Source organism: Ursus americanus, chromosome 16 (assembly GCF_024610735.1).
Source record: "Ursus americanus isolate L20-20 chromosome 16, mUrsAme1.1.p, whole genome shotgun sequence".
In the NCBI taxonomy this organism is placed as follows: Eukaryota; Metazoa; Chordata; class Mammalia; order Carnivora; family Ursidae; genus Ursus; species Ursus americanus.
This window is the reverse complement of record NC_142142.1, coordinates 57314406-57326678: the sequence shown is the minus strand read 5'-3', so window position 1 is coordinate 57326678 and position 12273 is coordinate 57314406. Positions and strand designations below refer to the sequence as shown.

Genomic DNA, 12273 nt, shown 5'->3' with positions numbered 1-12273 from the left:
TTACTCTTGTTTACTGTGCCTTTCCTTGTAATGACCCATAACTGATTCCCTACTCCCAACATCTTTTAGCTGGAGATGATATTTAAGGAGATAGCTTCAGCCATTTCAGGGACCAAACCTGGATCTCTCCCAGAAAAATCTATGTATACAGGAGGTATACATGTTATTAAAGTTTTGTTTGATTTTCTACTGTTTAATCTGTCTCATATCACTTTAATTCTTACTCCAGCTAGAAGAATCTTGAAGGGCAGAGCAAACTTCTTCCTCCCCAACACACACAAAACCACTACCATTGTAAATAATGTTGTGCACTATAGAAGCAATATAAAGAACATGGCCCATTATTTCCAGATGAAACACAAAAGCAAGAGTCAGATACTTGAGTCACTAGTAACTAAAAATATATTTGAATTACACTCAGAAATCACAGTAAGTTTTCAGTGCTGGTCTGTAGTGTAGAGTACACTGGAGGAGATTCCTGGAGACCTCAGGTCTGCCTTGAGCACTTCGCCAAATGACTTAACCTCTGCATGCTTCCGTATCCTTTTTTTTGTTTTTTTTTTTAAAGATTTTATTTATTTATTCGACAGAGATAGAGACAGCCAGCGAGAGAGGGAACACAAGCAGGGGGAGTGGGAGAGGAAGAAGCAGGCTCATAGCAGAGGAGCCTGATGTGGGGCTCGATCCCATAACACCGGGATCACACCCTGAGCCGAAGGCAGCCGCTCAACCGCTGTGCCACCCAGGCGCCCCATGCTTCCGTATCCTCATCCAGGAGCCAGGCAATGATTTTCCAGTGACTGATGACACCACGGATAGTGAGGCCAGACTTTATATGCCTCCTGAGTCTGATGAAGCCTCTATATCAGACCATCAATTTGCAGGAAATTGACAGGCACATATCTAAAAAAAACAACAACAACAACAACAAAAAAAAAAAATACATTAAGGGATACAATTAGCAAAATCAGACTACGGAAAACTCTAGAGGATTAGCATCTTAGTGTCTTTTTTAAAAAATTCAAAGAAAAATAAGAGATAGACAGGATACATGTAAAAGACATAAATGGCATAACAACAAATTTTAATATTGTTTGGGTCCCAACTTCAAATTGCAGGGATAAAAATATTTTAAGCAAAAGAATGTAAATGGTTTGATTCCGTCTATATAAAATTTGAAAATTAACAAAACTCATCTGTGCTCCTAGAGGTCACTATAATATTTTGTTTCTTTATCTTTGCTCTCATTCTGTGGGTATGTTCAGATGAGATTTAGTGAGCTGCATAGTTATGTGCATTTTTCAGCCTATGATCATTCAATAAAAAGTGTTTTAAATGACGTAAGTCTGGGTCCTATAAAGGTAAATTGTAAGAGAGCTAAGTGAAAAAAATTATCAATTTCCTTTTAGGTTTGTCAAGGAGGCCTTCATGGAATGATAGAATTGTTTAAAAACATTGAAAAAAACAAAAGAATCTTGCTCAGTAAAACTAGATACAAAGGGCATAAGATTTATATCATATGTGAGAGCAGACATAAAGGCAAGAAGATTGGGAAAATGGAGAAAAAGTGAATTTCAGGGGATATATGCACTGAGAAAGGAGGAATCAAAAAGATAGTCTGTATCAACCTGGAAACTGAAGACAAAAAATAACATTATCTATAATTATATCTGTATCTACATAGACATTATGCAAAATAATCTCATTTTACAAAGGCACCATCGCTGCTGGGGACATTGGCTCTATTTTAAAGACGTGGTGACTTTAAGTGGCTCTCACAAGGACGTTGGCTGGAGCACAGCATTAAACCGCTGTGATCTTCTGGCTCTGCCCCTGTCACTGTTTCATAAACTGGCCTTGTCAAGATGACAAATGTCATGCCATCCACAACCTGAAGAGGCATGTCTGAGAAAGGACAATAGGAACAGAGTCTGTCACTTCCCCCTCATTATATATACAGATGGATTATTTCTCCTGCTTCTAGCCAGATTGTTTCAACTCTGTCTGTGACTGAGCTATGGCTGATGCTGAAAATTTTACACCCAGAATACGAGAATGCCCCCTCACCCAGCAAGTCAGCACACTCTTATGGCAAATAATAATCATAGCAGTTTCCCTTTGTCATTGTAACTCTCTTTGACGTAAGCAAAGCAAGTGACTCAGACTTCTGGACCCACGTCATGGGGACGTGGCAGCGGTAAAAGAAAATTGAACAAGGCCTGAAATGAGAAAATCTGTAAAAGGACTGATTCAAACAGGAGAAGCCATCTGTCACCAAAGACCTTTCTGCCCCCGGGCCTGCTGATATCAGATAGAAAACAAGGTCACGAGGCTCTAGGACCAAGCTGAGTGAGACAGTCATCAGGGTACAGAATTTGCCAAGACTTCCATCACAGAAATTCTCAAACTAGTCCTCAAAAACTGAAATGGTCACATGCACACCTTGGAAGAAAATGTATTTTCAGACCAAGGGGGAGGAAGATGGCAATGAGGAGTTATTGTTTAATGGGTGCAGGGTCTCAGTCTGGAAAGATGAAGGAGTTCTGGAGACAAACGGTGGTGATGATTGTACAAAATGTGATTGTACTTGATGCCACGGAACCATACACTTAAAAATGGTTAAAATGCTAAGTTTTATGTCATGCATATTTTACCACAATAAAACAATTTACAGAAAGAAGTCTGATAGCAAAAAGTTATAAAACAAGAAATGAGAAGGCGGTCAGGTGATCTAATGCCAATTTTTAAGAAGTCAAGAGGTTTCTAGAAGCAGACACCTAGTTTCAAATCCGGTCTTCTGACCTCCACCCTACCTAGCTCCATGACATTAGGCAGATCACATAATTGCTCCAAGGCTGTTTCCTCCCCTGTAACACAGGTTGATGATAGCATGTAATTTCTAGGATTGCAGGGAAGGGTAAATCGGATAATCCACATCGACTTCCGGGTACAAAGTAAGTGCTCAGAAACTCTTAACTGTTATGTTATTGTTATTCCTGTGTCATTCTTATTGTTGACAACTAAACCACGGCTACTGTGAGAAGCTTCAAGAAAGCCCTCAGGAGAAGGGAATGCTACGGCTACACATGTAAGTCAACAGGAAATTTATTAAATGCCTGTTAGAATGCAATGCTCTGCTAGGTACTGGGGAAAGAGAGCAAACCAGAAACTCACCATATGCTCTACACACGTGAACTACACACGTGAATCACCTCCACATTGCTGAGCGGATAGCAATGGCCCAGCCTTCCTCTGCTGTCACATTTGAGCAAATAGAAGGCCCTTCCGTGAGTGGCACACTTGGCCTCTGAAAGGAAAAAATTCTTTTCTACCCTCAAGGTCTTCCAGCTGGACTAAGAATCAAATTTACATGAGACAGATGAAGAGGAGAAAAACCCCAAAGCTTTATTACATGCACCAGAGGCCCAATTATGACATTGAGACCTAAAGAAGTGACCAAGGCAGGCAGTTTTTATACTTTTGAGACAAAGGAATAATAAATCTGTGAGGACTTGACAGGATTAAAAAAAAAAAAAAAAGAAAAGAAAAACCCTTAACTTTGGGAGTTTGAATCAGTAAGGAATTCTAAACAGAATTTGGGCTGTGGTAGTAAATTAAAAACAAGAAGGGTTGGTTGTTTATACAGCTCCAAATTTCCCATCTCTGGTTAAAAGGATGTCTCTTCACCTCCTGGTACAGAGAAGGTACCTTTTACGTGGGAGGTTTATTTCCTGCCTTCAAGGGGACAGAGGAGGGTCTGAGTGTTCTTGCAATGGCTGTCTCTTAAGTAACTTTTATTTAAAATAACCAACATGCCAAAATGGCACACTTTGGGATGGCCTGCCTTGGTCCCTACAGCCCACATCCCACCTCCACCTCCTGCAAGTGCCGGCATCTCTCTGAGCCTCAGTTTCCCTGTCCACACAACACAGAGAATAACAGTAGCTATCTATCTCAGACGGTGGTTTTGATGAGATTAGTGCACATAACGAATTTAGGACAGGACCTGGCAAGATTAAGCCTTCAATAAAAAGTTACCTTACTCAATCAACGATCCAGTGAGGACCTGTGTATGCTCTCTGTAGGGCGAGGAAGGTTAGAAGCTCACTGAGAGTGTAGCTGGGACACAGCAGAGCCCATAGCAGAGCCAGGAGTCCACCCAGAGCAGCAGCCTCAGAAGCCCGGGCCCTTTCCGTGGTACCGTAGCCGCCTGTGTGGTGTTAGCATCAAATGGTTCTGAGGGTAATTCCTATAGCTGCATAGAGGGTGGTTAAGGTGACATCAGTAGAGTAATAGAAAACACTTCATGAACGAAGTGGAACATCGGGAGAAAAGGCCAGGATGTTATTCAAATCAATATGTGACTGGGGACTTACCTGTCAGTCTGTATAAACACTTAACATGCTTCATCTCTTTTCTCTTTATGACTCTTTGAGACATGTGTTATTAACCCCATTTTACAGATTGTAAAACTGAAGCCTGGAGTAATTTTTAAAACACGTGGAATATCACAAGGTTAGTAAGAGTCAGAGTTGAAATTTGAACCCACTTCTGTCTGATTTCAAAACCAGAGCCCGTAATCAAAGAGAACTCTTCTCTTTGAACTCTGCTCTAGATGAGGGGAAGACCTGAGCTCCTTACCAGTTTGTGGGACAAATAGCCAAGGTTGGGTCTGAAAGAAGCAAAGCTAGTTTAAGCATGTGGGTGGAGTCCAGGCAGAGCTTGGAGAGGAGAGGAGACCAGACGAGACCAGACGAAGCCAGACGAGACCAGACGAGACGAGACCAGGGGAGCAGGAGAGAATGGGAAGTAAGATTTCAGGCAGATGAAGAGAGATGTGATAACCTAAGGATGAGAGGATTTTTTTTCCGATGTTAAAAGGAGACATTCACTATCACATTCCCTTTCTCCCCATGAGTTTGGGCAGTCATGTTCCTCTTTTTAGACCTGTTTTTTCTAAGAATCCAATTTAACTTCTGTGACTAACTTCTGCCAGATAATGAATATCTGCGGTGATCCAGGAAGAGTTCATTCACCTCATCAAAGGAAATGGCTTCATCCTAAATCAAAATTGAACCTGACTCACTACAGAATCAATAATGGGCACGGCCAAGACCAGAATCATGTCCTTGAAGGCCAGAATCCCTAACACCACCCATTAACGGGACACTAGGGTAAAAGTTCAGGATGTTACTAAGAGCCACTTTGAGAATATGCTTAAATAAAAACCTCTATGGGTATGTGATCTCATCTTTACATGAGGCCTTTGAGAGAAAGAATAGCTTTTGAATATGTTTAATTTTAATTAAATTGAATTACCTAAATACAATTTATCGTAGTACAGGAGACCTATTTATTTAAATGGAAAAATTTATAGATTTCTACTTTTTGTAGGGGCAAGTTATTAACCACTTCTCTCTGAGTCCTCCGAAGAACAATCTTTCATCTGGCCAAGCTGTTTTTATGGACTAGTCTCTGAACACCCCAGAGGAGGAAGCCAAGTCCCGTCTTCTCATCCTGATCCTAGAAATAAGGCGACTCCTCCAGGGACTATTGGACATTAGATCTCAGAAGGAGCCCATATTCTTTGTGAGAATTCAAAAGGAAGTGGTGACTGCCAGACTGCTTTTACTTTTTTCCCTGCTTTGGTCTCCTGCAGTGACAGCCCCAGGAAAACCCCTCATCTCCAGAAGATATCTCCTTCTTACAAAAGTCTGACCCATAGATGCCAAAAAACTGCCTGGGAAGAATCTTCCCCATTGGTTGAGAAGCAGTGATCAGGGTGGCTAGGAGATGAGGATTGATCCCTGAGGATATGCATGCTGACAAATTCTCAGCAATCCCAATGGTTAAATATCATCAGACAACCAGTCCTTTCCATACTGGCTCATAAAAGACTACCCCCTGTATAGAGGACCAGTGACCGAGATAATGACTAGTGCTGACTACAGTCAAAGCTTCCCTTCCTGCCCGTGCGGTTGCCTCCAAAACAGTAAGATAGTGTTTCTACCTCTGTTTCTTAACTCTCTTCTGACCAGTAAATTAAAATGATCTACTTCCTGATAAAGACACAAATCCAGAAGATTTGAATTGTGAATCCAGACCTTTCTAATTCCGTTTAATGTGATAATTACAGGACTTCAGGTCAGAAGAACCAGGCAAGAGAAATTCAGAGTTTTAGGTTCTGGGTCTAGAATTTGGTGGGAAGAGACTTACAATCTAATTGGTTCTGCATTATGATCACAAAGGAAACCATTGTTAAACGACGCCCCCCTTTTTTTAACAGCGTAAAGTTATGTTATGTAAGTTGAGGTTCACTCTTGGGATCTTGAATATGCATTTTTATATGTATTTGTTATGTACATAAAGCTAAATGACATAAGAGCTACAATACGGTGTTCCTTTTAGGAGATTTTTCTACATGGGATGAATTGGCTGAGGCATCTTTAAATGTTATTTCAATGATATTTAAACTAAAGATGGTTATCTTTTCTTAGTTAATATCCCTAAGGCAAACATAAGCATTCTTCATATGTCCAAAAACCTCTCAACTGTGCTCAAAATTGGGTCATCTTAAATTTTTTAAAGAGTAACCACCATGTGGCATATCCGAAGCCTATTCTGTACTTACATAACTGTTCTCAAACTACAAGTCACACCGCACTGAACCTGAAATGTGTGTAAGGCAGCATTGGTCTGGATGTGCAGTTGAGTCCCTCAAACCCAAACACAAAGTCTGACCAAGTTGCTTAGGTCAGTGGATTTGGGCTTCAGTATTGTCCTAATCAGTGTCATCAACATCCAAAACCATGGCTGAGGTATGCATGAATGTATGTATAGTACAGAACCCACGTAGGAACCAAATTATCAGTACAACCCATTTTTTTCATAATGAGTTGGATCTTAGATACTTTGAAGAAACCCACTTTTTCAAAATTAAGAAGTGTCTTTTTTTTTTAATGCTGTTTTAAAAGTATTCAGAGAAAAAAATGTTTGATAAAATCAGGAACACTAATGTGAGAATTTGGTCCTTCATTGCATGCCTATTACATGTCGAAACTACACGACACACTGGCAACATAAACGTGCTGTCCCAGTTTTGAGGAGTTCTAAGACTAAACACGCACTCATCCCACACAGGCTGGTAGGTCCTAACACACAGGGATAGAGGAGCTGTTCACTGGGAGGAGGAGGAAGAGGAGTAAACCACAGTGGGTTAGGAAGACAGCTCCAAATTGTCTAGCATCGTCAAACTATAGAAACGGATTATACCCTGATCAGAGGATAGCCTTGAACATCAGAGAACACGGTGCATTGGCTGGAATGGTGAAGGAGCCTTGGAAATATGTGAGACCAGCACCGTCATATTAGTACTCGGGCATGAAGAGGTTAACTCACTCAAGCTCATATGCATTAGGAATTTGGAGCATGTAGATAAGGTTCACCAAGAAATACAAGCAAATGCATTTAACTGAGTTTAGGAGAGCCTTCACATCAATGAGGATATTTTGTAAACAGGTCTATCCTCTACAGAGGGATCAAAGGCAAAAGAGAAGTAAGTCCAAAAGAGATCTTTTGCAACTAAAGAGATTTTGAGTTCAAAATACCAAACTAGGGGCTGAGACTTAGCCGTGTGTCATCTATGTCTATGGTGAGTTCAAGGTCTCCAGAACTCTCACAGGGAAACCAAAGTTAATGACTAATAGCAATGTTCATTTAGCCAAGAAAGTGCATGTGAGTCATTGGATTTTGCCTCAAATTATATAATCCCTAAAATATATTAATCAAGGATTAGTGATTAGTTAGCTAATAAAAAGGTTTCGTTTTTAAACAATATTATTTAGTTAAGTGATTGTGTTCATTCATAGCTTGTGGTAGATTGTTTTTAAAAGACTTTGTCTTGTTATATATACATATAGGTTTTATATTTACTATATATATAAATATATATAAAATCATTGAATAATGTGCTAGTCCCTTTCCTTTGGCAACTCTTAGGGAAATTTGGATTATTGACTCATGTGGCCAAATGTCAGACAAAATTATTCCTCTTGTGGTAGCTGTTTGAGATGTAGAGATAATATCTAAGATGAAATAAAACAGCCCATGAAAGTCTGGGTCAAGGGTCCAGAACTTTCTCTTACAAATCTGGACTGAGAGCTTCCCTTGAAGAGATGAAGGCTCTGACAAGGCCAGGTCCCCATTTCCACATGGAAGCAACTAGCAAGAGCTGCCCCTTCTCAATAATCTGAGTGCTCTGCAGACCATCTTGGTCCTCACAAGCCAAAATTAACATCCCTGGCCTGGCCCTGGAGACGTTTGAGTTTGTGATGCTTGAATCTTATAGACTCACATCCAGAGTTCCAGGAAGCATCACACATACTTAACGTTCTTATTCTTTAGAGGAGAATTTATTTTTATTACTTTGGAATAGACTACATTGCCTTTTGAAATATTTTAGTTCTTTGAATTTTAACCAGAAACTGGAACACTGATGGTCCTCGTGTGTATTAGCGAGCCACTTCATGCCATCAGTTTTCCTTTGAACATACTGTAAAAGGTAGATTGAAGAAACTCTGGACTCCAGCGTCTAATTCCTAACACTAAATCCATCAATTTCTGTTTTACTTTCTAGCATCATCAGGAAGGAAAGTTCACAGCGGCTTATTGAAGAGATTGAAGAATAACTCCTCAGAAATGAAAAATAAACACTTGATGTGCCTACTGTCTCCAAAGGAAGACATCCCCTGACATTCAGTAATTAATGGTATGACCTATGTATTATTGGGAAAATTAATGAGTACATATTTCAAGTAAAATCCATTTAGTAAATGAAAAATGTTTTGGTTCTACACCATTATCCTCAAATAGAGATAGACCAACGTGTATGCATCGGTAGAGTCAAGAACAGGAATGAGATTCACGTCACTAGGTAGGGAGGCAGTTAGAGTCATTGCTGTAACATTGGTGATGCCCTTGCATGTCAGGTGAAGTTCTAAATGCCTTTACATTGTCAGTGAAATTGAGATCATTGGGCAGAAGGAACTCCTAGTGTAGACAGAAGCTCTAGGATTAAAAACCTCAAGCTCTCTGTCATTTATTTTCCTACTTGCATTTCAGAAAATAAAACAAAACAGAAATCTTTACATGGTAAGTATTCCAGCTTAAAGGGTTAAGAAATTTGGTTTAGTTTTCCCCATTTGGAGATAGCCCCCCACCCCGCCTCTGGCATGTGCTGTGAGACATCAAAAACACAAATATGTAACAAGTAATTCCTATATAGAAATCCTTAAGACAAATCCGGAAAAAGTGCTAAAATACAAGAGGACGTGGAATCCCTGAATATGCTCATATGAAGTCATTGGAAAACGAAGTGTTCCTGTTTTGAGATCATTCCTATGGCATTTTGATGCCTGTCCCAGACATCCCTCCTACGTCAGCTTCTCTTAAACAGAGAGGAACTTGGAAGCTCGCTCAAGCATTTTAATGACCTCAGACGGATAGCAAGAGCCTGGGGGCTTTTTCTGAGTCAGAAGGAAACTGCTGTAGGGTGAGAGTCAGAACCCTACAAAGTTATCAACTGTGAGATGAAGGAAACACCAACTGGGAGAAGTTCTCACTATTTTCCAGGGTAGTGGCCTTTTATTTTCTCCAATTCACAAGTTCATTTTGTGACTACAATGCCTGTCAATTACAGGGGTCATTTATTTTTATTTTTATTTTTATTTTTATTTTTATTTTTTTAATGATTTTTTATCATATTATGTTAGTCACCATACAGTACATCCCCGGTTTCCGATGTAAAGTTCGATGATTCATTAGTTGCGTATAACACCCAGTGCACCATGCAATACACGCCCTCCTTACTATCCATCACCGGGCTATCCCATTCCCCCACCCCCTCCCCTCTGAGGCCCTCAGTTTGTTTCTCATAGTCCATAGTCTCATGTTTACAGGGGTCATTTAAACTCCGAAGAGAGAAAAAGAATTGCACCCTGCAATCCCTGGGCCCAGAGCTTTGATCACACATCAGAGGGGAGGCATCCATCTCCAAGTACACCCTCACCTTTACTGGAGGCATGGGAGTTACCTGCCAGTCAGGACGATTGCGTGCTCCACGGCATCTCAGAGGGTCTTCTGGGTGCTCCCCGCTTTCCTGCATCTGGGATAAGAAGAAGCAGACCAGAAAACTTTCATTTGGCTCTAAAAGAGTGACTTGAAGTAGAATTTCAAAAGGGGAAGGAGACACTGACTAAATCACACACTCCCAGAACCAAAAGAACGGGACGATTTTGTGTGGCAGGTGAATCTCCGTTCACTGGTTAACAGGATCCGCCCAGGCTCCTGGGTTTCCCAGCCTCGGTGGCAGCACGTCCCTGCCTGGGCACCAGGTGCCCTCAGCTCGCCTGCCATCGTCAACTCTCAGGCTTCCTGCATTTCAACAGTGACACCATGTGGCAGTGACAACAACCCAGGAATCCCCAATGGAGTAAATAGATTTCTGGGGTTTTTTTTTCCTTGGTGTAAATCTCTGGATTGAGTAAGACCCTGAGATTCTTGTTATCACAGGACAGGGCATCCCAGAGGAGAAAGCAACGTCTTCTACCATGGACAAGATGGGGCTCAATCACTTAATGTGAGTGTGAAAAGAAAATGGGACCATATGTTGTACTCCAAATTGCACATATTACTTAGACGGGTGATGACGGACCCCCAGTGCTGGAGGACAGTTCCGGCAGAGCACGGTGACAGAGGACAGGCTGTACTTCCTACAGGCATCACGGAATTGTGGAGAGCAGGAACAGTCGACGAGGTCGGGAGGAGCCCTGGACACAGATGCTCTCAAGTGAGGGTGACAGGCAGACGGGCAGGCGGCCGCAGAGAACACTGGTAGAAAGGAGAGGGTTTCCCCCACTTCCCAAGAGGCTGCAGTGCTGGATGGGGCAGAAGGACAATGACAAGAGAAAACAAGCCTGAGTCATCCAGGGCCAGGGGCAGGGCATGCTGCTGAGATGAGGATCTCAGACAGAGAGTCTGAATCAGGAACACACTTATTACAGCAAACCCAGGTCCTGGTTGCAGGTATAGAAAATAAGAGGCATTCGTTCATTTATTCACTGAGCAAATATGCACTGAGACTTGCCCTATGCCAGATGCAGTTCTAGACACTAGGCATCTAGCAGCACATAAACTCCCTGCTCCCAGTGAGCTTGCCTTCTATCAGGGGCTATAGGCTCTCAGTACAATAGATAAGAAAGTAGAGAGCAGATGGCGACTCACAGGCTGGGGGCTGGAGGAGGTTCTAAGTGGGATGGCTGGAAAAGGCCTCTCAGAAGGGGGCCTGGGAGCAAAGACACAAAGGGGGTGAAGTGAGCCATGTGGATCTTTGGGGAGCGACGGCTCCAGACAGTGGGGACAGAGTGAGCGAAGGCACAGAGGCGAGAGCAAAGGCGGCGTGTCCAAGTAAGTACAGAAGGGCAAGTGTGGCTGGAGTAGGACGGTGCAGGGGTGAGTGGAGCTGAGGCCGGAGTGTCGGGACGTTGAGTTGCATGGGCTTTTCCCTGCAGGCCATATCAGGGACTTGGCTTTCACTGTGAGTGGGGTGGGGGCCCCTGGAGGGCTCTGAGCAGAGGTGCTGAGTGACACTGTGGGGCCAAAGCAGAAGACGGGTTAGCAGGAGGGAGGATCCGTGTGTTCGCCATGAAGAGGGTGAAAAGTGGCTGGATTCTGGATTCTGGATGTACCTGAAGGTAGAGCTGACGTATGTCCTGACAGGTTGGTTGTGACGTGTAAGAGAAGAGCAGAGCCACGGCAGGACCCCAGGAACTTTGGCCTGATCAGGAGTGGGCCAGGCCAGCCTGACAGCAGTATTACGTGGTCCTTCCCCCCAAACCCACCAAGACAGCAGGTGCCTGGAAGAAGGTGGTTGAGCCTCATCACAAACTGTGAGGACGGAAAACAGGAAAAAAAGCCAAATGATCCCCAAAGCTCTGTTTCAGATCCTGTAAGGCTGAGGGAGCTCTGTCCCAGGTTTCCCCTGCCCCTCAGGATGGCACCTGCCCTCTGAGACTCGCCCCACGCACGGGTCAGGTTTACTGCTCTGCTTCCCTCTTACTTGCACAGAGCAATCAATTAACTGTTTTTTATTTTACTTTTTTAAGATTTTATTTATTTGAGAGAGAGAGAGCACAAGCAGGGAGCAGGGGAGGGGCAGACGGAGAGGAAGAAGCAGACTCCCCGCTGAGCAGGGAGCCAGGACCCTGGGATCATGAC

At 42.6% G+C, this 12273-nt stretch overlaps 1 long non-coding RNA gene across 2 annotated transcripts; it reads right to left on the bottom strand.

The window, feature by feature from the left end:
- Window positions 1–384: 384 nt before the first annotated feature.
- On the bottom strand, window positions 385–10450 carry LOC123792457 (uncharacterized). Of its 2 annotated transcripts, none has more exons than XR_015727022.1 (3): window positions 10254–10450; window positions 10067–10162; window positions 385–903 (listed from the first exon to the last, which is right to left on the bottom strand). It is a non-coding gene; the product is annotated as an uncharacterized LOC123792457 (long non-coding RNA). The 2 variants fall into 2 exon arrangements; XR_015727021.1 differs by having other exon boundaries at window positions 10091–10162; window positions 10254–10442.
- Between the last annotated feature and the right edge of the window lie 1823 nt (window positions 10451–12273).